The following is a 24,869-nucleotide window of genomic DNA, read 5'->3' as shown; positions in this document are numbered from 1 at the left end:
TTAGAATGAAGAAAGCTTTTTGCTGTGCCTTATTCCCCTGCCTCGGTCTTGTTCTTGTTCTTTCTGTCCTCACCGGTAGCTCTATCCTAGTGAGTCCGGGTCCGGGTAAAGAAGATAAGATAAGATAAGATAAAGATAATTAGAAACTACACTCTTGTTGTACGAGTAATAACTACGTTATTGTTTCATCTGTTGCAAGTACTCCATAATAAATTATATTTATCGCCCAATCATTGAAGAGAAGCATGTCCAATGAGATCTGTTCCATATAACATCTAGCTTCTAGCATACTCTACCAACGGGAATCAGAGAATATTGTGTGGAATACAGAGCGGAGCATTTGATATAACGAAATACAAGTAAGTATATAATTTTCTTGTTTTTCCTTGTTATTGTATTTGCATTTGTGCATTCCATAATATTATATGCGTGTTAATTACTTAATGAAGCGAATTGTTGCACCCATTGTGGGGCTGTTGAGCGTGTCAGTGGCAGCTCCATCCATTCGGGTGTGCACTGCACTGTGACTGCCACAAAGGAGTCGTCATTCGCATCGCCTTCCCCATCATCGACGGCGCGCCGTGTCTCGCGTACTGCCCTCTGTGTTGCCTTCTTTTCGAGCGGCCACTGCCCCCTCCATTGTCCTGCCATTGTTTTCTGCTTAGATCGCCTTTTCTTTGTCCGGAGGCCATTAGGATAGATTCGGTGGCCGCTCATTAGAGCCGCCCCAGCAGACGGGAAGGGAAACGGCAGCCGCTGGAAGCCATTGAAGGGCCGAGCGGAGCAGCGATGAAGCCTAAAATAATATGTTGTGGCAGGGGTAAGGATGCCCACGTAATGTTTGATTTCCCCTCTGCGGTGCGTAAGTGGGCGCCGAAGAGTGAATATTCTTCCCGGGGCAAAAAGCAATTTCTATGCTTCCTCAAAGACCAACGCGTGCGTAAAATTGCATTAATGGTATTAAATAAAAAGGGACACTTTGCGTGGAAGGCTTAATTTCTGTGGCCGGAGAACCTCGGATAAAGTACTTACATAAAGGCAAGGGTCCGAGCAGCCGTTTTCCTTTGTTTTTTTTTCGGGAGAAAAGAGACCCAAAATCAAATGGATTCGCCTGTCCATTCGCTACCTTCTTAAGCTCAAAAATTAAATGAGCAGGGAACGAAAGGTAGCTCTTAAAGAGACCACACTCCAGAGAGAGAGTCGGTCTGCCAGTTTGCCATGAAATATGGCCCTCATAATTCAGGCATACTAAACGCACAGACTGTCCCGGACTGTGAGCTGTTTGTCAGGGGAAGTTTCATCTGTACTTTCCAGAGAGAGTTCTGGGAGTTCACTTGTGAGGGGGGGCACTTGTTGCGCGGCTAACAAATTGTTATCCCTTATTTATGGCAGATTTCTGCTACTACTTCCTTTCGTTCCATGTACCTTTTGTATACTTTCGCCAAAAATGTCGCAACAAGGCGCCAAGAGCATTAGTATTAGTAGAGTCCTCCTCCCCTCACCACCCCTCCCCTCCCCACCCCTTCGTGTGTGTGTGTGTGTGTTCTGGCGTTATTTATTGAGAGTGTGTGCCGAGTGCGGTGACAATGCGCTAATGTGCGGCATGCTGGGCATAAATTCCACTCTTTCTGCCACTGCATTGGGGCTCTGTGCTGCGGTCTTTAAAGGCCGTATAGAATTTTCGCCGGGCGATTAGCGCCCAATGGAAATAATTGTATATTGACCACTTTGGCAATTTTCACAGCTCATGGTGTAATCCATTGCCGTTCACTGGATTCCAGCCGGTCGCTCAACATGTGGCAGATGTGGCACGCACCGCAGTGGAATGGAAAATAATAGATCGCATGGGGACCCATAAACGCGCCTGCTCTTACGGCAACACGGCAACACGGAGGTGGCCGTGTAAATGCGGGCAGGCCAACGTGTCAAATTCGATCTCAAATCAAATGAAGCGCAGTTGACGGCGTCTCTGGGTGTGTCGGTGTATCGGTGTGTGTCGTGCAACGTTGCAACGTGACGAGAGTGAGCAAACAGCAAGGCTGCGACAGACTCCAGATGCCGCCAGCCGAATAAGCATAGATTTCTCATTTAAATGCAACCAAACTCAAATGGAGGTTGACAGGGAGTTCGCAATCAGGCAGTCCTCTTCAATCTGGCTATAATATGGGTCTTGGGGAATCGGGATTCTACTTGTTGTAGTAGCTTTTTGAGCTTGTGGATTATTTGTGAATGCCGCTAGATTTGGAATCTTTAAGGAGCGTCTTATACCGATCTTTCAGTATGATATAAGAGGAATCTGCACACAACATACGGCGTCAAACGGGACTGGACAGACGGACAGAGAGGCATGGCTATATGGGCCACTCTATGAGATCGGAAACGCTCCCTCCTGACTTACACAAATCTAATATAACCCTGTACTTTGCGTGTACCTTCTACATATATTCTATACTCGTTTGTATGGCATCTATGTGGCATAATAATCCGACAGTTTTGAGCCACTCTGATCGATCCATATGGTTCCCGATTCTCAGTGGTAGCTCTGATCCATCAGGCTTAATTGGCTCCACTGTAGGCATTGATTAGTTTATATTGTACACATTTCAAATGGTTGAAAAAATCCCCATACCTGCGTTTCAAGTATCTGTTTCAAAATAGTCCCCTCAGGCGTACACAAAAAAGTGCAAAACACAGGAGCCTGCAATTAAAAAATCCCAATGTGCATCTGCAAAGCGATACTAATTAATTACCATCTTTTTTTAGACTTGAATATTCCCTTTTTTTGTACAGGAATTTTCCATGGGCAGCTTTTAATTTTTTGTTTTACTCAAATAATTAATTCAATTGATGATAATTCAGGCTAATAGAATGACACATACTCCCGTTAAAGTACTAATAAGCGGGAATCCGAATTAATATTCTTCTTTAAATAAAAACCAAGTCGTTCGAGCATTCAGCCACTTTTGTCCCCATTTAAATGAATGCCTATACATGCCATATATGTTCCAATATACTATGCATAAGTGTTATAAATTCAATCGACCGTTTGGTATTTGCCCTGAATATTCTAGGGCTATCACGAGGCAAATGTTTCTCAATTAAATATTTAAAATGCAAGTGTGCTGCCATATTTTGTGCCCATTTGAAATTGTCCTCCTCGTCGGACGAGTGCTCCTTGTCTGAATTTTTGTGCTGTTCCCGTTTCAGCGCCTGCGAATCAAATCGAGGCTAGCAACTGTCAGTAATTTGCATATTTGAGCTGAAAATTGTCAGCCCAAACCCACACCCACACCCACAGGCATCAGGAGCAGCTCCATCAGCTTGCTGGCTGACTGATTGAAGGAGGTTAGGCGTGGGTGAGGGTGAGGACGTGGGCGTGGCTGGCCAAATCATAGAACTCGGAATTGATTTATTATGCGGTAATTGTTTTGGCCCACTTCGGATTCTGCATACTCAATCAGGACTGCGGATTCGGGCTAATAATACATTTTAGTGGTCTGAAATTAAAATAAGTGCCCGGGCCGGGCATTAGCATCGGCTAAAGACTTTGTCCCGGATTCGCAGGGCTCTGAACGCCCTCCATTCGCGAATGTCCTATGAATGATCAAATGTTGCTTTGAAATGTCCAGAGATCTTGATAAAACATTGTTCTAGAGTTTCCTGATTATTATTATGATCAGTTTTCTAATTCCACAATCGGACAATGCTCGTCGGAAATACTTGATTCTTATCAGACTTCTATTTAATGTTCTAATCAATCCTATTTCCCTTGAAAGATGATCGCTTTGCTCACTTTTAAGCTGCTTAAAGACTTGTTTAAACGTTTTGCAGGGCGAGGGAGGACCTGTCCCCCGATGCCGACTGCTAAAAGGCCAACAATTACGCGCAGACAAAGCAAATTTCAATGATTTCATTATGTGGTTTTCATTTGGAATTTGTTGGATGACCAGCCTGGCAGCGGGTTTCGGTTTCGAGGGCCAGGGGGGATATGGTTTAGTTGGTGGCAGAGTGGGATAGTGGGAAAAAGTTTCAGAGTATGCTGGCGGAAAATCAACATGAAAATAATGTTTTACGAGTATATTTTATTGTTTTAAATTTGGGTGAGCAGCTCTGCGACTGTCGACGTTTCCATGGGTCCATGGGTCCTTCCAGATCCAACTTTGCTCCCATATTAAAGTTGTTTTATTAATGAAGTGCCCTCGTTGTGGGCAAACACTCCAGCGACCAGTCCAGTCCAGTATAAAAAAGCATTTTGCCATTCAATTTACATTTTTCATTTCCGTTTTATGGCAGCGGGAAAGCGAGAGGGAAAACAGCAACCGAAACAAATGTTGCCCATCGCGATGCCGTCATTCAATCCAAGATCAATTGCTGTAAAAATGACAAAATTATGCCGGAACCCCGAGGGACGTCGACTTGGAGCCACTCCTCGCCCTCGCCCTCGCCCACTCGCAGTCCTCCTTCAATTTGGCTTAATCTGTCCAAACGACCGCTTGACAAAATAATAAAAAGGAAAGCGGAAAAACTAGTCAAATCCGCAATTTGACAGATTCAATTTGCTGGCCGACCGAGTCGTGCGGAATGCGGATGCGGATGCGAATGCGAATGCGTAAATTGAGTGTGTCTGCGTGTTTTTGTTTGATGATTGTCCGACCATTTAAAGATTTCTCTAGGTACAGCAGGGGGGGGGGAGGGGTGTGCCCTTTGCCCTAAATGTGAGTAACCTTTAAGCTTTCATTTCCTTGCCATGCTCATATCTCAGGCAGCATCTTTGAGCCTTCTTCTTCTTGTTCTTCTGGCGCTGCACATCCCGGCAAAGCATTATCTTTTCCTCTAAGTGCCAAAAACGATGCAGCAGCTGAATCTCTGGCCACACACCCGCCCTCTATCTTCATCATCGTCATCGCCATCGTCATACACAGAAACTAAAACGGGAGAGCTCTTAAAGAAGGAACAACTTTTGGCCCAGTAATGGCTTCATAACACGCAACATTACAGGGCAATAGAAGTGCGGCGCGGCGTGGAACGGCACGGGGGCGTGGCCGGGCAACTGTAAGTACATAGTCCTCTGCTAATATGCAACTATATATTATGAGACACACTATGTTCCTCGCCGTGTGCCGGCGCTCGCTTCCTTCTTGACTCTGGCGGCACCTGCCACAGGACGGGAGCAAGGAGCGGCGCAACAGCTGCCATCGCGCAGCCATAGCTGCCGTTAATAACTGTTATAGTTGTAATTATAATAAAACTTGACTTTAAGCGCTGATGGAGAGTTGGGGGGACTCCCCACGCAGCTGTCTCCATTCCAGAAGATGTGTTGTCTACCTCTGGGTTCTGCAAAATAGTTCTAGAAATTCTTTATCGATTTCCCTGCTCCGTAAAAGTCTGTAAAATGACTTTACAGCTGCATTGATCTTGAAAATTTCAGTACTTGCAAGTTCATTCGATTGCCAATATTTTTACAAAGAGTCCAAGTCTTTAGAGAACCCATTTAGTTGCTCTCTAATGTATAATAAGAGCCCAATAAGAGCCCAAGTACACAGCATCAATAACAGTGGAACGTAGATCTAAGCAATCCAATTTCCAGGGCTATGACTCGCGATCTCTCTTCCTCGCTCAGTGTGGCACGATCTCTCTTTAAGATACAAAGTGATGGTGATTTAACGACCGAATGGTACTTAATTTGTAGAACGAGTATCGTATTGAACCATTTCCACGGGCTTTTTAATATCTGAGCCAAATTTTACAATAATCGGATGACTATATTCAAGGTTCACACCCCTTTAGAAACGTGTATAATGAAAGGAGTAGCTCCCACACGATCATTGAAGCGAATTTCGAGAGTCAAGCAGTCATCCAAACAGTCCTCCATCACTTCAAAACATGTATGTAGCATAAATACGACTATTATTGGCCCTGTTTTTCGTTGGAGGTTTGACGGCAATATGCTGTCGTCCATATGGAAATATTTGCCTCGACGGAACACGAGTTGTAGGGCATTTTTGCGGCTATGGACCTTGTAATTTGTTCGGATGCGACTGTATGGGCGGATGCAGACATAAAATGGGTTGAATGAATATTAAATACGCCCGGAAATCACACGGTACGGTCATGCGACTTATGTTTTGAAGCTTCTGGTCCGTCGAAGTCATCAGCCGAAATCATTGATAAGGACTGGCCACACCGTCCGTAAAAAGCTGCCAGCAATATGAGTCCTGAGTGCTTACAGTCGCGAACAGACGCACACGGGCCTCGACAGAAAGATACCCGTATTACCAAACCATCCCTATAAGACACTCACGCGCTGTCTCTTTCTTACCCACGCACATTGCAGCAGAGTCAGATCCTATCTGAGCGAGTCGTCTCTCCTTACGCACTCTCTCACGAGCACTGGGAACAATTTCTACAGCTCAGAATACACTGTAAATGATATTCATGCGCTTGGCCTTGAATCATTATGGGGATCGTTATGGTTTCGGAATTGTGAAATTGCGATTAGCGAGTTCTGAAGCGAATTTCGGGAGTCAGCCAGTCATCCAAACTGGAGAGTGCTTCAAAGCATGTATGTGGCATATGCACGAATATTATTGGCCCTATTTTTCATCAGAGGTTCGACGGCAATGTGCTGCCCTGCATATGAAGGATACTGCCGCGACGGAACACGAGTTGTAGGATTTTATTGCGGCCATGGTCCTTGTAATATTTTCGGATGCAACTGTAGATGGGGATGTAGAAACAATGCTCCGGTTGAAGCTTAAGCATAACCGTCTTTCATACGGAAGCCTTTCTTCCACGTATTCTTTCGCTAAATTCTCTCAATAAAATGATCGTTTTTCAGATCAAGTAAAAGAGATATCAACATTGGAACATTGTATTCCTATCGAGCTTCTTTCATGTCATCCGTGTCTATCCGTCCGGCCCGTTGGACGTGTAGTTCTCAGAGAACATAAGATTTGAAATCTGAAATCGGGAAAGTCTGTGGCATAAGGACTGATAATGGTAGAACAATAAGCTATGTAGCTGATACTTTTATGATGAATACTAACGAAGAACCCTAAGGAATAATCCAAGCAATCGATTCACTGTTCACACCCCACAAAGAGCGGCTATAATGAAAGACACACGATCAGCGAGGCTTACTCTCTGTCTGGCGTTTCGATAAACGGATAAATATATTTATTTCTTATTATTATAGCCAGCAGAACAAATGCGTTCGATGCGCTTTCTCTCTCTCTGCCTCGCTCCATACTCTTCTGTGTGCAGTGTACGCCCCATGGAAGAGGGGAGTGATGTACTATACAACAGCTGGAGTTGGTAGGAGTGGAAAAAGCTAAAGTATTTTTAGCATAACTAGCAGTAGTGGTTCCTCTCTTTGCCTCTATGTTTTACCCATCTCCCCAGGGATACCAAAAGACAGAGAGCCAGAGAGCATGTGGCAGTCATCGGCTCCGATAACGATTCCGACTGTAATCGCCGACTTAGGCGTCTGTAATCGGCAGAAGCTAAGAAATCGAAGTACAGTCTTCAAGGACGCACTACATATGTATTCTTTGATTCATCTGAAATATATGTGATATGGAGGTGTTTGTCTGTGCTGGAGCACACGGCAGACGCACTTCAGCTGGGAATGCCAATACCCCAGCACCCCCGTCTGGCTCTGGCTCTCTCTTTCGCCACGAGTGTATGTAATTGTCTGGGATTTTAATTAAAATTTTTACCAAAATAGCTTGCACATAGACAGAGAGACAGACAAACGGACAAACGGAGAGACAGACAGACAGCGAAGCAAGCGCTCGAGTGCTGAATAGTTGGCTATCCGGGAAATTTATGGCCAGGGGAGGCTATGGGCTGGTGGGGGGGGAGCCTGAAATCTGGGAAAAACTATAAGCTGACATGAGCGGAAAGTTTTATCTCCGCTGAGCGGACTCGAACACTGGCCTGCCCTCCTCGCCCCCCTGCCATGCACCCCATATCGATGGCTCCACTCTAGGCTAATGAATATTTGCGAGCAAAAAGGGAGCGGAAAAATGGCGAAACCCGTAATGCAACTGCGGTTTCTTTGTCTCCCTCCGTCTTTTGTCTCGCTCCCCGCCCGATTAATGCCGAATGCCGAACGCCAAATGCGATTGCAAAGGCGTCGAAGCATGAGCTGAAATTCTCTCTGGGATGACAATTTTTTTGGCCACGTTGCCGTCACCGTGGCTCAGATGCAACAAAAATGTGTTTAGTTTAAAATTTAGCCTAGATCTAGAGCTAGATCGGAACGTATAGTCGAAATCCCCGCAGATATGCATGACCTACCACTAAGAGAGTATCTGATAGATATCCCCAAGGTAAGTGGGTTTGAGGCTCTCAAGGATTCGCGTTTCTCGCCCACTGTATAGGAGGGACGGCCGGACTGGTTTGTGGCGCAATTGATGTCATCGATAGAGGCAGCTACTGAGGACTGGCATTGGGCGACTGCGACTCCGACTGCGATTTGAATCGCAATGGCGTACAGGGCGTACAAAAACCGAATTGAAGTTGGGTACGTCTTTGGCCGGCCACCAACAAACCCCCCTCCTCTCCCCCTTCGGTCTCTCTGTCCTTTACCCGTTTGTGGTTTTGCTTTTGCAGGCTTTTTTAACGCTCGTTGGCTCCAGGGGCCATCCCGTGACCATTGCCTGTTGCGGCTACTTGGTCTTCGCGTTCCCCCTCCGTCCCCCATTTATGGTCGTCCGCCGTGTTTCTCTTTGTTTTGCGGACACATGACAGCCTCGGGCAGTCGCTGGTTTTTATGCCATCTTCCTGCCACTTTCGCCGCGGTTTCTGGCCCGCCATTTGGCGCTTGCCGCCGGCCTGGGGCTTTAATTTAGGGGCTCCACACACTCGTCTGTCCGCGGCTTCCGCCCGCTGACTTTTCTGCGGTCTCTTCGGGGATAGAGAGCCCGTTGAAGGCGTGCCAGACAGCTGAGTACAAATAGGTATAAAATCAAGAATAAAGCCGATTTGGGGGTCCCTTTGAGACGTATATCCCGAGGTATATCCCATCCGTATCCCTTTCTCAATGAAGACACAGTCTTGTGTCTCGTTCTTAAGGACTAGTGGCATCCATTGACGATTGTTTGACGCCAGCTTGTGGGAGGGACCACCTCCTGTGACCGCCTGTGAATCTGGAGCTGAAGCTGTTGCACTTGCCCGTGCTGACCGCCGGCAAAGTTTTTCGGGCCGCTGTTCCGCCATTAAAATGGTCGTAAAAAAGCCGCCATCTAGCGGCGGCCAAGGGGAGCTCTGTGCACGGGGGGCACCCGTAAAGTTTTGGGGCGCGCCGGCATCGTCTAAACTTTTTCAATTCGCAGCGGCAACACCTACAAGCGCACACACACACACACACACAGATACGTACTCCGGGAAGAACTTTTGCTAGTCAGTCAATGGCTTGACTTTTGGTTACCTCACTCCCCCTCCCTCCCTCCGTCCCTCTCCCCCTCTCTTTCTCTCTACATATATATCATTTGCTTGCTCTGTCTTCTTTTTATGGCCACGAGAATCGCGACGGGCGACGCTGGGGATCGTAAATTTTTAAGTACAGCTTTTTTTTCTGACTATTTAATTTCTTTGACGTTTTTTTTTTTTCTTCTTCTTCTGCCTAAACTTTGTTCTGCGAAATTAAATTGTTTCGGCGAAAAACTTGTCGAAGCAGGCAAAATTTAATTTGTTTCTATATAAATATTGCGAAAGTGAATTTTAATCGCCTCGCCACGCCAAGAGTCGCCTCGCCAAGAGTCGCCTCCCTTTGCTCGACGACAACGAACATTCCCTGAAATTGAAACAATTTCCTCGACAGATGCTTGAGTGGCTCCGGCGCTTTCCGATCCCCGGAGAGTGCGAGTGCGACTACGAGAAACGGGTTATTAGTTTTCAGGGTTTTTTTTTCTGCTGTGCTGTGCTGTGTTTTGCTTCCACCGCTGGAATGGAGCGGAAATTGGTTTTTAAAAAGCCATTACGTCCCTGAGACGGGGATCGCTTCGGGACATCGACATCCTGTTGATGATTTCGGGCCCTGAGAAATGCATGAAGTGATTGAGTTTTCCTGCCCAGGTGAGGGGGCGGAGTGTGCAGCCTTTGAAGGCATCGGCGTGCAATTAACCGATTCCTTCAGCTATTTTTCCGTCTAATTGGACGGAGCTTCGGCCCTGAGGCTTTTGGCCATCATTGAAATTCTTCGGTAGGAAATTCCCCGAACGAAAGCCATTCGAGAGCTTTTCCGTTTAGTGGAATTTGTATCATTGTTTGCTGCTGCTCGGCAATTGCATTTTTTCACATAGCCCCCGCCGGCTCTGCCTCTGGCGCCCATTCCACTGAATATTTCGCCCTCGTAAATAACTTGAGCATGAGCTTTCCTGCCTCTGCCTCTGCCTCCGCCTGCTCTGGTTTTGGCGGAATCCGTTTGCTTGTGCCACTCGGGGGCAGAGGCAGGGACAGGGGCAGGGGCCAACTGCAATCGATATCAAGATACACTTACAAAATTAACTATCGTCAACATACGTGCCTGGTAAATGCAATTACTTGGCAATTGACGGTTGGCGCCGAGAGCAAGTCTCTCCTGTGGATGGGGATGTGGCGGTGGCTGGGGCTGTGGCTGTGGCCGAGGAGGATGTGTATGAGATAGCATCCTTCCGCCGCTGGGGGATGCGCTCCTCCTCTGCTGCGGCACAAGGTCACAGCGTGCACTCTTGCCTCGGGCTTGTTGCATAAGAGTGCATGGCAATTGCATTAAGTGCCGAGGAGATGCCGTCTCGTGAATGCAACAATCAGGCAGCAAACTGTTGCACTCAAAGCCCTCCTAATGAACTGGGGGACTACAATCTAAATTTATTCGGAATGGAAATGAGCGCGAGAAATGGCTAATAGAGTCAACTGAGTCAACGAGGGAGGGCTTCCAATCTCCTAGCTTATTATGCATTCCAAGGCGCAATTGCAGCCTGAATTACAGAGTCATGGAAACGTATATTGCAGCAATACAGAGATATCTTACGAGCAGCGCAGGACTAAAAGGCTAAAAGGACTTTTTATGGAAGATCTCCGCACCGTTTGTGGCGTGTCATGACTGTGTCACGTCACAACCCGACGGGTCTCGGCAGTTGCGGGTGCGAATGTTTGACAGACAACACACACGGCCGCATAAATGTTTGAGCAACCCAACAGCCCGGCCCGGCCCGGCCCAAAGGACACGCCAGTCAAATCATTTGTGGCTGTAAATAAATTGCCCACACGCCGCGTGTGTTTTCCCGCGGTCAACAATGGCAACAGCAACAGCAACAAACACAAATATAGATTTGCAAAAAGGTTATATTAAAATAATTGTTGCACTTTATTTGGCTTTTCCACGCCGCGAGGAATGCGGCAGAGCTGACAAATTGTAATTAGGATTAGTCCGGGGCCGACTTGTTGCACGGGGATTTTAATTGGGGCCAGCACTGCCGGATTTAGCCATCACATTCACATTGTTTTCTGCCATTAGATTTGCGGATTAGATTCGAGCATATCGCTGGGCATCACAGGGATTCCAATAAATTAATTTGGAACAGTTTTGAGGGGGAAATTGCAGTATATTCGTCGAATCTGGCTACAGCTACCCAGAGCTCCGATTACCATAGCTTTTTTAAAGGGGTTTAGGCTCAAAAGAGTTGTTCTAATTCCCTAATACAACGCCAGATTGGTGGGCTTATCCTCGACTACAGACTGGGAGCCCCAATAGCCTCTTCGCTTTGCCAACACTCGAGCCAAGGCCCATCAAATTGGCAAAGATTCCACGGTATACATTTGAAAAGCAATCGAGGCGTCTTCCAGCGCTCCTTTGCCGAGTCGCTCAGTAAATAGAGTAGGGATAAACGCATCCTTTTGTATCGACTCGGGAACGTTTAGCAGTGGATGCGAGATTTGGGAAATCTCCGCCCCAGTCGAGCCGCCAGCCATTGCCAGGAGTCGACTGGGGGACTGCGCTTCGCTGGGCCCACAAACAAATTTAATTAAATTGACTATAGCAATTTGCTTTGTGTGCCTTCTCGGAGGCGGAATGCGAATGTGCGGGATAGTCGTTAAGTGGAGCGGCAGGCTCCTGTTGCAAGCTTTTTCTATGCGGCTAGATAGGCAGAAAGTTGTTGGATGCAGATACCCAGCATCCCAGCATCGGAGCAGGGGATGCACGATGAGTGTTGGAGGAGAAACTACACTCCGTATCAATTCCATTGACTCCGTGGTATGACCAGGTCGATTCTCTGTCCGGGCTGCGCTTCGGGACTCTGGTAAGGATTTCTTTGGCAACTTTTATACTTTTTCGCGCTCCATAAACCAGCCACAGCTACAGCCACAGCCAGAGCTTAAAGCGAGTGCACGAGTATATGGTTATCTCAGTGTTTGCGGAGGTGTGGCTGCCGCCCTCGCACTTTTCATAATTAATTAGAAGCTGACGAGGCTTGGAAGGCTTCGGTCTAGTCGGCTCCGAGCTCCACTCACCTTTAGCCACCACGTGGATTAATATGATAAGTTTAGATGTGGCTGTGGATGCATGGAGAAAGTTGCAGCATCAGCTGCTGGCTTCGACTTCTCGTATTTGGGCTCTGACTTGCGAAAACTTAATTTGTTTATGCACAAACATGGTCTTAAGCCACTTTTGTTTCTGTCCGGACTCCGGACTCCGGAGCTCTCCCAGGAGCCCCAATGCATTATGCTTGAGCCATATGCTCGAGCATGGCCACTCCGCCTCCGTGTTTGGTTATTCACAAACAATTTTCAAGTCTGTCCACATTTGATGCATGAGTAGCGGCCAAAGATGAGGATTCAGATGCTATGAAAAGCTTGCCAGCGCTGGGTGGCCCAGGCAGGCTGAGGGCTGAGGGCTGAGTGCTGAGTGCTCTCGGAGTCCGCACAATGGACCCCAACAGCCAGGTGATATATTAGCAGGTGATTCATCAGAAGAGTACTAAAGAGTTCTGCCTGTCCTGCTCTCCGATGATTTTTCACTCTTGGCTTCCGGACGGACACCCACCTCCCGACCTTTGTCAACCCTTCAGATTTATGTCAAATTGGATGGGATGTGGCTGGAAATCTCGTCTTATGTTTCCGCATCATTTGGAACGCTTTTCTAATGGGTTCCAACTATCTATAGCATCATCAATGTATAGTCCTATTCTGATAAGATTAAACCACTTTAAGCCCCCTCCATTAATTATGAGTAGGGGAACACTTTGATAGGCTAGCTTCCCCGTCCATTAATAATCCCCTCCATGTCAAGTCTGCTCCTTGATCTTCTAGCCTTTATCGCAACTGATTCACTGACTCCGCGGAAACTTTCATTGATCATTAGGGGAAACTTTGGCCATCACTCGGCTAACTTTCACCTTCTGTCAGCCTCCTGGGCAGTGGCCCAGTCCCCCTGCCTGGGCCAGCCGCAAATGGCAATGTTTATTAGCCATAATGATGCTGACAGTGCAGCAAGGACAAAGGCAGCAGACGTTACCAAGAAGAGACGAAGAGTATGTCCTGCCTGGCAGCCGCCTGGCAGCCGGACCGAGTGGCAGGACACCGTGTCCCGTAACTTTGAATAAACTAGAAGTTTTGTTAGCAGTCTGAGGAAAAGGGAAAGGGAAATGGCAAAGGAGGCAACAGCAAACAGCGGCAGCAGCGAGAAGGAAAGGCCAAGAATCGTGTCAGGCTGCTGCTACTTTACAGCCACCGTGTCCGACTTGCCACTGCCCCTGCACCGTGCTGTGCCCCCCGATGTCGCGTCGACAATTTTGTTGGGGCTATTTATAACTGTCATTGCCTTGGTTGCTGCTGGTGTCCGCGAGCGTCTTTATTCCGTTTTGTAGGTGAGCATCCTCCTGCTCCAGCTCCGGCTCTCTTCTCTGGCCGAGCTCACCAATCACTCGACTCTCGGCACAAATTGCGGTCATTTCTTGTTGTCGCCTGCCACGACGGGAATTACAGACCCAAAAGTGGCTAATTTGTCACTCTAAGGGGCAGGGCAGGGCTCCCTCCCCGTCCCCCCTGTCCCCAAGAGGCTGAATGCAAAGCATTTGCTCAGGGTCTTGGTCTTGGTCTCGGGCTTGGTCTTGGCCCTAATTCGATCATCCTTTGCGAATCAATTGCTTATGCCATATTGATGCTATCCCTGTGCATCCTCTGAGCAAATGTTTTGCCTGCAGCGCAACAAAAGGGCATCGCAGCGATGCCCCTCACACGATCCGAGTGCCCAGTGTCCAGTTTATCCCCTCCAACGCCTTTATTGCGATTTTATTGGGCAAAAATGCAACTTTTGAGCATGCAAAATGTTGTGCATGAATTGGCATTGGCAGGGGCTGCAGGGGGGCTGCTATGGCAACACTGGTGACTGTACAGTGTACACTCTTTCTATTGAATATCCTCCTTTGTATGCAGTTACCATAATCTCTGATATAAGCCTCAGAGAACGGAATACTGAATGGTTTTGAACAGCGAAAAGGTCCCACGAACCGGAGCCATTATTGTGGCAAGGCTTTCAGTTAATGAAGCCTTCTTCGACGTGGCCCATCGCATAACCAGTGGACCCTCTCCCGAGGGTGCCACAATGGGAGGCGAAAGCCAGTCTCCAAAGTTTCTCAGCTCTGTCTGCACTCACAATGCAAATGCATTGCATCTGATTTTCGTTTTGGCCCCTTTGGCAATTGGATTTGCGTACTCGGGGATAAACATTTCAATTGCCGGACCCATGCTTCATTACCTCTGGCCCCTCGCCGCTCGCCCCTCGCCTCGGGTCCCCCGTTGCCATTGTCTGCTGAGTCAAAACTTTTTCAATCTGGCCAAACTGGCACTGGCAACGGGAAATGGCAAATGGCAAATGGAACGAAACTATTGCGAATTAATTCGGTTGCCAGAGAGAACGCCTCGTAAAATATGGCATCAGCGAGGCCATCAGCCAGGCAGGTGAGGGGCAAAAGGGTGGAAGGGTGGAAGGGTGGAAGGGTGGGGCCACCGAGGAATGGGGCCACATCAGTTACTAAATTATGCAAATTAAAATATTGTACACATAATTACAAATGTAAATCGCATTAATATTGCAATATAAACGAGTGCGAATAGTCCTCGCAAAGTCGATATAAATTTGCGGTCAACATATCGCTGCATTCACCTTCCTCTGGAAATATCCGTACTTAACATATGTATGGACATACATTGTATATAATATGTCGTTCGATTCGTCTCGATTTGGGCTCTCCAGTTGTTGTTTTTTCCCCTGGTTCGGTGCTGTTCTGTTTTGCAAACGCCAAATGACCGCAAATGATTTTTATAGCCGAGTTAATTGAGGTTCGGAGCGCGGTTTTCATTTGATTAAGTTTAATAATTGCCAGTAGAAACGGGCCAATATTTGCGCCGGACATGTGCACTGACCGAACGGACCCTCATCTCTGTGTTGACTTCAATCGGTGTTAAAACAGATATTTTTCAACTTGAATAAATATTGATACAACGCACAGGGCGGGCAATGTGTGTAAAGTGATCAGAATGATAATAATCAACTCTCTGTCATATGAAACCTATATGATCCGGTGATCGATTGGAAAAGGGCCCCTTCCCAGTACCTTCTAAATACCTGTCTATGCTCTGCTTTCAATTTGGTTTGCCTGCTGGAAATTAGGATCGATTAATGCCACATCTGAAAGCTCTTCTTTTAGTATCCTTGTTTCAGTCAATGCCCGTCAACTCCAGCGTACAAATCGGTGGATTGCCTAGTACTTTTTGCCCTAGTAGATAGATGCTGCTATTGTTCAACTTTATGTCTTGCACATTCAGGCTCATGCCAGCCGCCCTGCACTGATATATTAGTTACACTTGCTGCCTTTTGGCCACGTTCGTGGCTGCCTTTCCCCTTTCATTCCCTTTTTTTTTATTTATATGCGTATGTGTGTGTGTGTGTGTGCGTGTGCCTGTGCGTGTGCGTGTGCCGTGCATGGGAAAATATCCCAAAAAAGAAGCTGGCAAACATTGGCCACATGCTGCGGTCAGCCGCACACATCAACGAGCCGGCCAGCAGCACTACTGGCAACGGGAATAACGACGGAACCGGCGAAAGTTATTTACTGCAAATCGGTTGAGTGAAGCGGAGATCGCAGCTGGCAACAATGCTGCCGGCTGCCGTCGGTTTGGGGCTGGAGCCGGCTTTAAATATGCACTCGATGCTGTCCGGGTTCAATTAAAATTCGCAAAAATTATTTAAAAACTAACAAAACAGGAAAACTTTCACTCTGCCGCTCCCACTCGAAACAAATTGAGGCCAAGCTTCCAACAACTCCTGCCACTGCCCCTGCCCCTCCCTGCCACTCCCTGCGCTCCTCTATCTGGTTTATTTTCCGTTATTCGGCATTTAACATCAATTTGGATATCGAGTGCCTGGCCCAGAAATTGGCCAACTTTAGTTTTGCTCTTGTTTTGGGCAAAGCAAAGCCAAAACGGAATCAAAGGCATGTGGCAGGCGGGCATTCGGTTCGAGGTATTTTCTGCGGGGCAGAGGTAATTAGAAAGTTGACTGCAAAATTCACAGAACATCTGTGAAATCGAAATCGAAATCGAGCACCAGGGATGTGAATCCAGGATTGGTGGGATTGCTTCCATTAATTGTGCTACTCCTACAACCAATACGATCCAATCTCTCGAATTGTTCTCTCATTATCAGTTTTAACAAGGAAATGTTCACATCTGACTAGAGTCCAAGCGGGAGGGACGAAAGAAGAGCCTTACGAAGTCAGTTATTGATGGACCAGAAGGACCAGGACCAGAAGACATCAGTTGATGCACTATATAGCCAGAGAAAGTGCACAGCTTAACAGTATATACCTCTAACTACCTCTAGCTAAGATATCTTGTATCTTATATCTCTCTCGGACATCCCTCCTCCCTCTAGGATCGAAGCACCATTGCGGCTCAGGTATTTCTCCATGATCTTGTGCCCTCCCAGAACTATGCTTGCCTGGAGACTGCCAGCATATGCACCCCTTATGGCTGCAACTGAGGGGCCTTGGCCAGACACTTAGCATCCATTGGCTGGCCTGCCTCGAGTGTGTTGGCCAGGAGCGAAATAGATGGCATGCATTTGTATTAGCCATCGCCTGCAGCTCTGGACTCTCATCGTGTGCTAACTTATCTCATCGTATCTTATCCTGTCGTGTCCTGTCCTGTCCCGGCCAAGGACTCATCTTAGTCTTAGCCTGCCGTCTCCACTCGAGAATCAACACAAATATTTTTCAGCTGTCAGGAGCAGGCGGCGAGAGCTTTGCAACGGAACGGCCACTTTTGCTGGCCGAAAATGATTGGGCCAACTCAGCTGCAGTTGCCCTTCGTGCAGTCCTCCTTCACGATATCTTGGAGTGCACTTTGGAACAAGGCGTTGGGCCTTGGGCCTTGGGCCTTGGGACTTGGGCGGTGGGTTGGGGACATTTGTGTAATGATGAAGACCGAGCAAGGCCAAACCAGGAGCAGGACCAGAACCAGCACCAGCACCAGAACATATGGCCCAGACCCAGGGACACAAGGGGTACGGAAGCTTTATCAGAGGACGACATTCTTGCAAGTGGACAAAAGTTATGAGTCGGGCCAAAGTAATTAAACGTAATTTAATTTGGCTCACAGCTGAGCGCAGACGAGAAACTAATGAATTCCACGCGAAAAGTCAAGTGGGCTAAAATTTATGATCACAGCGGGAGCACAGGGGGGGGGGGGGGGACAGATGAGAGGCGGTCGAGTCAAGGGACTGGCACGGCCCCGAGTCCCTGACAAATGTTCGACGTTGGACGAAGGCGACTTAGTGCTCCAAAATTTGGCAATAAAACACTTGGCAATTACACTGGCCTCAAGTCCCTGCCAGGACTGGCTACCCCTTCCCCTGCAACCTGATCTTTTTTTGTCCAATATTTCTTGTCTGCCTGCCCCCCCTTCGCCCCAGCTCCTTGGCTAATGTTTCTCGTCAGTTGAACATTTTAATTTCAGTCGGAGCTTAATTTAATGAAGACATTTCATTGCATGCCATTGCCATCGCCATTGACTTAGGCCCTCGACCAGTGGAGGGCCTTGAATCAGGAATCTCGAATCAGGAGTATACAGGACTCTTCACACTGTGCCGTAGTCCGTAGATGTTGAAGGACTCTTTATGCAACAATTGTTAACCATTGTTGCAGCAATCGAGAAAAGTGGACTGGATCGATCCCCTCTCATCCCTCCCATCCCTCGTCATTCCCTTATTCCCGTATTGTCTGCATATGCACATATAAATGCCTCTTTCAGGGCCTTCCTTCCACCGGCTGCAGGGCTACAGCATGCGGGATGTTCGCGTCATTTATGCAAATGAGGCCAAGGATGCGTTGGCCCATTTAAACTTGACCATTGTGCGTGGCTTCCCCTGCGCCCCGCGACACACTCGACAGCAGCGTCCCTGCAACTGTCTGAGCTGATCGATAATTGTCAGCAACCAAACAAAATGGCAGCGGAACGGCATCGAAATGGCCAAAAGCGACATCTCGCGAACGTGCCGCACATTCCCATTCCCATTTCCACTTCCATTCCCCATTCCCCCCATCCCTCCCTCGGATACGAACAGGCAACATTTTCCATTCCATGCCGCTTTCCAATTGAATGGACGTCGTTGGCGCTGACGCTGGCATTGGCATCTTTGGTGCCGGTTAAATGTTCGCTCAAAAGCGGAAATGTGACAAATGCTGTAAAAGCTGGAACGCGGCTTTAAAGTTGGAAAGAGAATCCCTTTATGAGAGAGACCTCTCATCACTTTTTCAAGCCTTCAAGCCCTTGTCTTTCCAGAGAAATGTCTCGAGGCTCTCTACTCTCCATTCTGGGCTCCATTTATTGGCTATTAAATCTATGAAATATATTTTCATTCTCGGCTCTCCCAACCCCCAAAATAAATGGCCTCTAATGAAAATGGCTCAGTGATTAATGAGCCGAAAATGATGTGGCATATTGAACAGCAATTACAACGGCAGCAGCAAATCGTGGCCATGTGTTGCATCTCAAGGAAAATATCCATCTAGCAGCAGTTTCCAGCTTAGGCCAAGCAGATGGCGGCCATTGGGAGGCCACATGCCGCCCCTTGGAGACCCTTCAAACATTGTTAATTAATTAAAATTCAATTAGGCGTTTGAGCTGCCCTCTAACCCCGGTCCCGCGGCCCTTGTGGCCATGTGAACTCGTCTCTTGTCTTTTGCCTCTCGCTGTTAATTGAAAATCGAGCGCGGGCGCGGGGAGCGGGCACATTAATTCCGAGACGCATTTATTAATATTCATTATACGCACTGGTGTACGCGGTCAATAGAGCACTGGGGCGGTTCGTGCCACGTGATTGGGGGAGCATTGTTTTGGCTCCTCCTGGCATTTGCTTAACCCACTTCCCGGCGCTCGAGAGTTTTTCACACACTTTTATTTCGGGCTGGGCGGGCAAAAAGTTTTTAGCCTTTTGTTTTTGATGCTGCTTTCTCGCCTTCGGTTCTTTATCTCTGCCTGCATTGCCTTTGACACTGCAGTACTCTGTGTCCTGTGTCCTCTGTCCTCTGTCCTTTCTGTGCTCTGTCCTCGGTGCTCTGAGGCCCTCCCCATGCGAGTGCTGTCTGAGTCTGTATGTGACTCTAAGTGTGTATAAAATATGGCGCTAAAATGCAGTTCCAGTTGCTGGCCCCAACGTTACTTCCTTCCTGATCCCGGGTCTATTCCTGGACCTGCTCCTGCCCCGTCTCCTGCCCCTGGCCTGGGCACATTTGTTAGCCTGGTTTTTATGGCCACGTGCGAGGTTTAAAATTTACTCGCCTGGCATTTTTGCCCAAGCTCGAGAGTTGCTTAACTCCGACTCCTCGACTGGTTCTCTATCTATCCACCGGGCTCCCCTGGACTCCACTGTGCTCGGACTTGCATTGGCAACTGCATTGATTTTATTTTTTACAGTATCCGAATCCTCGCCCGAATATGTGACATGAATTTTTGTTGATTTTACGTATTTATTTAAATTTGACAGAAAACAAGCACCTCTCCCTCCCCCTCTCCACCCCCCCAACCTTCCTCAAACAAAGTGGATATTCAGCACAATTTAAGTCAAATTGGGATACAATTTCTTTATTAAATTTACACTCACTCACTTCTTCGAATCGGCTGCCAGCTTAAACGTTCCAAAATACAAATTCCATATTTATCTCCGTCTGATTTCGGAATGGGGCTTATTAAAATGCCGCACGCAGCAAACGAATTTTTCAAAAACCGAAACAAACCGCAACGGGGTCCTTGGGGGGCTCCTCCCCCGCCTCTATTCAAAGTGCCAGCCCGTCCACCCCCCGGCTGCTATCTGCTAACGTGCTCCAGAGATTTACTACAAATTACGGAGTCTATCCGGGCCGCACATCGCACCATCGCGTTGCCCAGTCCAGTCCCGTGTCCAGTCCCGAACCCAGTCCCGATTCCAGCTATCTGCGGACATGCATCTCCACTCTGATGTGGATTCGCGGACCCCTCTCCCGCTCCCGCTCCCGTTCCCAATCTGCCCCCGCTGTCTCCCTCAGAGGTAGCTGCTGCTGCTGATGTGGCGTTGTAATTGAACCGGAAAATTACATATTTCAAGCTATTTTTACGCCGAGTTTAATGGCAGACGTGAGCGCTGCGAGCAGCCAGCAGAGGGAGTTGTTTGTGGTCAGCAATGAAATAATTTATTGTGGCCTACTCTGAGACTGAACCCCACCCAAGATTACCGCCACCATGTACTGCACCTGCTCGAGATAGGGCCAACAGATATGAGCCAAGCGGAATGCTTCACATAATTATACTCCATCGTATGGGGAAGCGATTAAGCGCCATGTGCCAAGTTGAGTAAAGGAATCGCCCCTCTGTTCGGTGGGTCTGTGGGAGAGAAATATGGAACTGAAAGGATTTATCGTGATTTATCAAAGCAAACTGCTGCGGACAGTCCACTCAAGTGGGCCACTGCTCGCTCCGTGGCAGGACTGCTGGACTGCTGGACTGCTCCGATTCGCTGTATAAATTTGCCATAATGGAATCGCTTTATTCGAATGAACTGACACGAGTAATGCTGCTTTACATCATTACAAAACAGAAAAGGTAAAAGGTAATCGATACTTCGTTTCAATATCGATTACAGTAGCAGTATATACAGCATATAGATATATATATATATAGCCTTTGTGCCCTTTATGATCCGTTTATTTCAACCCAAAACTGGTGATTCTCGCCTCAGTTACAGTGCCAGTTCCAGAGCTCACTCGAGAATTCCATCCAATTTGGCGGCGCCATCAGTTATTCGCCAGTTTGCAAACCCAACGAATTCCCAAGCCAAGACACTATTCAAATGAAACCTCCGACACTTCATCATCATCACGGCATTCGCCTCGACCGTCAGGCATCCATTGTCTTGGCCCTGCTCCTACACTTCCGCTACGTTGGCTGCGACGGCTGCTTCGTTCTTGCGGGAGATACTTGCCAAAAAATGGACTTGTGCTTGTGGCAAATTTCCTGCAATTCATACAAATTAATTAAGAGCTCTGGGGGCCTCTCCAGCCTCTCCAGCCTCCAAGCCCTTGACCAACAGCTCGGAGCCAACTTCGGCCTGGTCCCGGCTGCAGTCCTCCCACAGCTCTCATCTGTCCATCTCGAGTGGCACAAGGGCACAAGTTATTGCCAGTGTTATTGTCTTGCTGATATTTCCGACTATTGACCGGTTCACACTTCAAGTTTGTTTGCGTTTTGAGGCGTCTGCCTGCCGCTGCACTCCGACGAGCTCCAAGTGTTTGTCCCCTTCAATGCCAGAGCACAGTGGAGAGCAGCCAACTTGTACATTATTTCATTATACTCTAACAGGGGATAAAGCACTGCTGCTGGCATTCCATGTGCTTGGGCCTTGATGAAAGTGTGAGCAATTTCTCAGAGCGGAAAACCACACGAAATTGCCAAAACCAACAATAATTGGCCAATGCTTTACATAGAAAATAGATTGAAACACCATTGTTCGTCTTCATTTTTCCATTGAAACTAGTCTTTCCATCTCGATGGTATCTGGCATTTTGTAGAGCAGCCGCTTTGCCATGCTGCCAGGTGCCCCACTCTCCGATCCCAAATGCCACATCCAGAGTACCCGAACTTCGTTCTGGCCCAAACTCAATCTCCAGTCTGTCTCCCTGTGCTGCTCTCCGCTGGTCCCGAAGTTGTTATTTCATTTTTCATTTTTCACTTGCACTTGCCGGCTGCCTGCTGCACTCGGTTGTGTTTTGCCGGACCAGAGGAGGGGATGGCGGGGGAGGACCGGCAGATACTCGTAAAGCAGCTGATGCCTGACCACGAAACTAAAGTTCCCTACAATAAATTCAAGTCCTCCACGTCCTGCTGCGGTTCTCTGGAGGCAACTTTAAGGCATAAATCGATGTCAACTCCATTTAAATGTGCATTTCGTGGTCGGTGTCGGTCCCAGAAAGTGTGTAACTCCATGTATTACTTGCCCTCCGCCATGCTAGATTAGACTAGTCAACACTTCCAGGACGAGCTTCCACGACTGCTCTCCGCCTAATGCGTTTCCAATCGTCCCAGTCAAGGATGTCAATACGGCGGAGAGCGTCAGGAGTCGAGCGTCAAGAGTTTTCCCCCTAATGAAAGATGCTCTCTGCCGGCAGTGCTGGCGGGATTCATTTCAAAAGTTTTCCTAATGGCTTTAAGCGTAATGAAGCCGGAAATTAGTAAACATTTGGCACAGTGGTTGCAATCGATTGGGGAGGCACTCGGCTCCGCGGGGGACTTCAATTAGATCAAAAGTTGGCCACTCTTGTCTAACGTTTTAAGTGTTTGCAGAGCCAGGCAGGCTCCCTGCTCTTTTGAAAGAGATCTCCAATTATGGAGCTCCTTTTTTGGGCACTTTGTGCCATCGTCCTCGGCTCCTCCTGCCATCCGACATCTCTGCGGTTTTTCACAGGCTATTCAGAGGCACCTCTTCCCCCTCGAACCCTATGCTAGATAATTCATTTTAAGTTGCGAAACTAAAAGTTTCAATGTTGCCGCTTTGAATTTGGCTAAAATGGATAATTATTTTAACAAATTGTGCGAAACGCTTAAACAGAAACTTGCAGGCACCGCCACGTCGTCGCAAATGTGGCTGCTGTTCGGGGGCCCACCTTCCCGGAGGCAGGAGGCGCAGGATCTAGGCCTGAAGTTCAACTGTTAAGCAGAGGCAGTCGCCAACAACAGAAACTCATAATTCAACTGGAGTTGCGGCAGAGACAGAACAGAGCACACCACACGGAACTTCGGAGACGCCTCGAGTCCACAGTCTCGAGTCTACAGTCTCGGGTCTTTAGCTTTGCCGCGTCCCCATGCCCATTTTAATTAGTCGCATTTGTTGCAAGCCAACCAATTTAATGCACTCGAAATCATTTCGCAAAAGTTTCCTGGGGCGGTGGCTCCCACTCTCGAAAATGAAATAATTGCTAAACGTTTCCAGAATGCAAAGTACGAATAGTTAACGGAGTGGATATGTAACAGAACGAGTGAGCGAGTGTGCGACAGGAAGGCGTTCCAGAAATCGGAATATCCCGGAATATCTCGCCCGCAATTTTGATTCGAAGACAAGTCCTTCTTCTGAAATATCTAGTTTGATTTCTGTGTCCTGTAGACTGCTACATTTTTCCAACATTTTTCCCATTCTGGAACATCTGCACTTACATCAGTGCCTCGACAACGAGGTGTGGGGGGGGATGTTCCCAGAGCCCTGTCCTGGCCCTGGCTGGTCCCTGCAGTTGGCGCTACGTGCCGCGCATGGCGAGTGGAGAGAGTCCCCGGCCAGGGGCACAACTTTTAACGCAATTTATAAATGCTACACAATTTATAGAATTTTTGAATTAAATGCAAAATGTATTTGGCTGTGTGTCGCCGCGCCTGTTGGCGGCGCCAGCCCGAAAGTTGAGCCAGCCGCAACTTTGCCCAGACTCTCGCAGTTGTCGAAAACAAACAGCCAGCCGCTTGTGGCAATTACCGCAACCAAACGGGCCGAAAAGTTCCTTGGACCTGCCTCCCAGCCTCGGCCGGCAAAGCCCCCCACCACTGGAGGTGCCTCTTAAACACCGGGTCCTCTGGTCCGCCTCATGAGCAGCACCCGAAGTGAAATTGCGAAATATCTGCGGCTGCATTTACACAATCATTTAATTGGTTTATAGAGAATAAACGGATTTAAATTTATATTCCGATCCACCTTTGCGCACTTGCAGCCTAATTGGTTTTTCGCGAAACTAAATAAAGCCCGCTGCCAGTCCGCAAACAGAAATATCAATTACAATTAAATTATAAATATAATTTCAAATTATTTACACCGAAATCAAATCAGTTTCATTGATACTCGTAAGTGCGAGCGGAAAAATGTTCTGAATTTAATTTGAAAACTCGAAATTGGCAGCAAATTGGCAAAAGGCTATTGTGTTGCGGGAATAACTTCAATTGAAATGCATTTCATTGAATAGAATATTAATAACCGCCAATCGATAGAGCCAAATGAAAACCAGAACAGAAAAGGAAAGAATTGCCCACCAGCAGGCTTTCACTAGCAGTCTTTATTTCGCTTATATACATATAAGTATATAAGTATATATACTATAGTACATATTGTATTCATTCATATAGCATATACTCGATCATCGTGATCAGAGTCGAATCTACACAGCCAATACGGTCTGTCTGTCCGTCCTAGGAGACTTGGTTATGTGATGTATTCCTCTTCATTCAGCTTTAGATTATTTTTATTAGTTATTGTTTCTTTATAGAAGAGTTAGAGATGTGTATCAACTTTGTGAGGATGTAACACCCCGAAGGAA

General features: G+C 47.5%; 2 long non-coding RNA genes across 3 annotated transcripts in view; one reads left to right on the top strand and one right to left on the bottom strand.

Moving 5' to 3' along the window:
- Positions 1-236: 236 nt before the first annotated feature.
- Positions 237-24,869, top strand: part of LOC26533759 (uncharacterized) — a 34,750-nt gene continuing 10,117 nt past the window's right edge. The window contains exon 1 of the long non-coding RNA XR_004469267.1: positions 237-359. This is a non-coding gene — a long non-coding RNA (uncharacterized lncRNA). The remainder of the gene's footprint in view (positions 360-24,869) is intronic.
- On the bottom strand, positions 5,993-7,135 carry LOC26533516 (uncharacterized). 2 transcript variants are annotated; one of them, XR_004469268.1, is made up of 2 exons: positions 7,047-7,135; positions 5,993-6,960 (listed from the first exon to the last, which is right to left on the bottom strand). It is a non-coding gene; the product is annotated as an uncharacterized lncRNA (long non-coding RNA). The 2 variants fall into 2 exon arrangements; XR_004469269.1 differs by having other exon boundaries at positions 7,028-7,129.

The sequence above is a fragment of the Drosophila pseudoobscura genome, chromosome 4 (genome assembly GCF_009870125.1).
Source record: "Drosophila pseudoobscura strain MV-25-SWS-2005 chromosome 4, UCI_Dpse_MV25, whole genome shotgun sequence".
NCBI lineage: Eukaryota > Metazoa > Arthropoda > Insecta > Diptera > Drosophilidae > Drosophila > Drosophila pseudoobscura.
The sequence above is the reverse complement of the archived record's forward strand: the minus strand, read 5'-3'. Positions and strand labels throughout refer to the sequence as shown.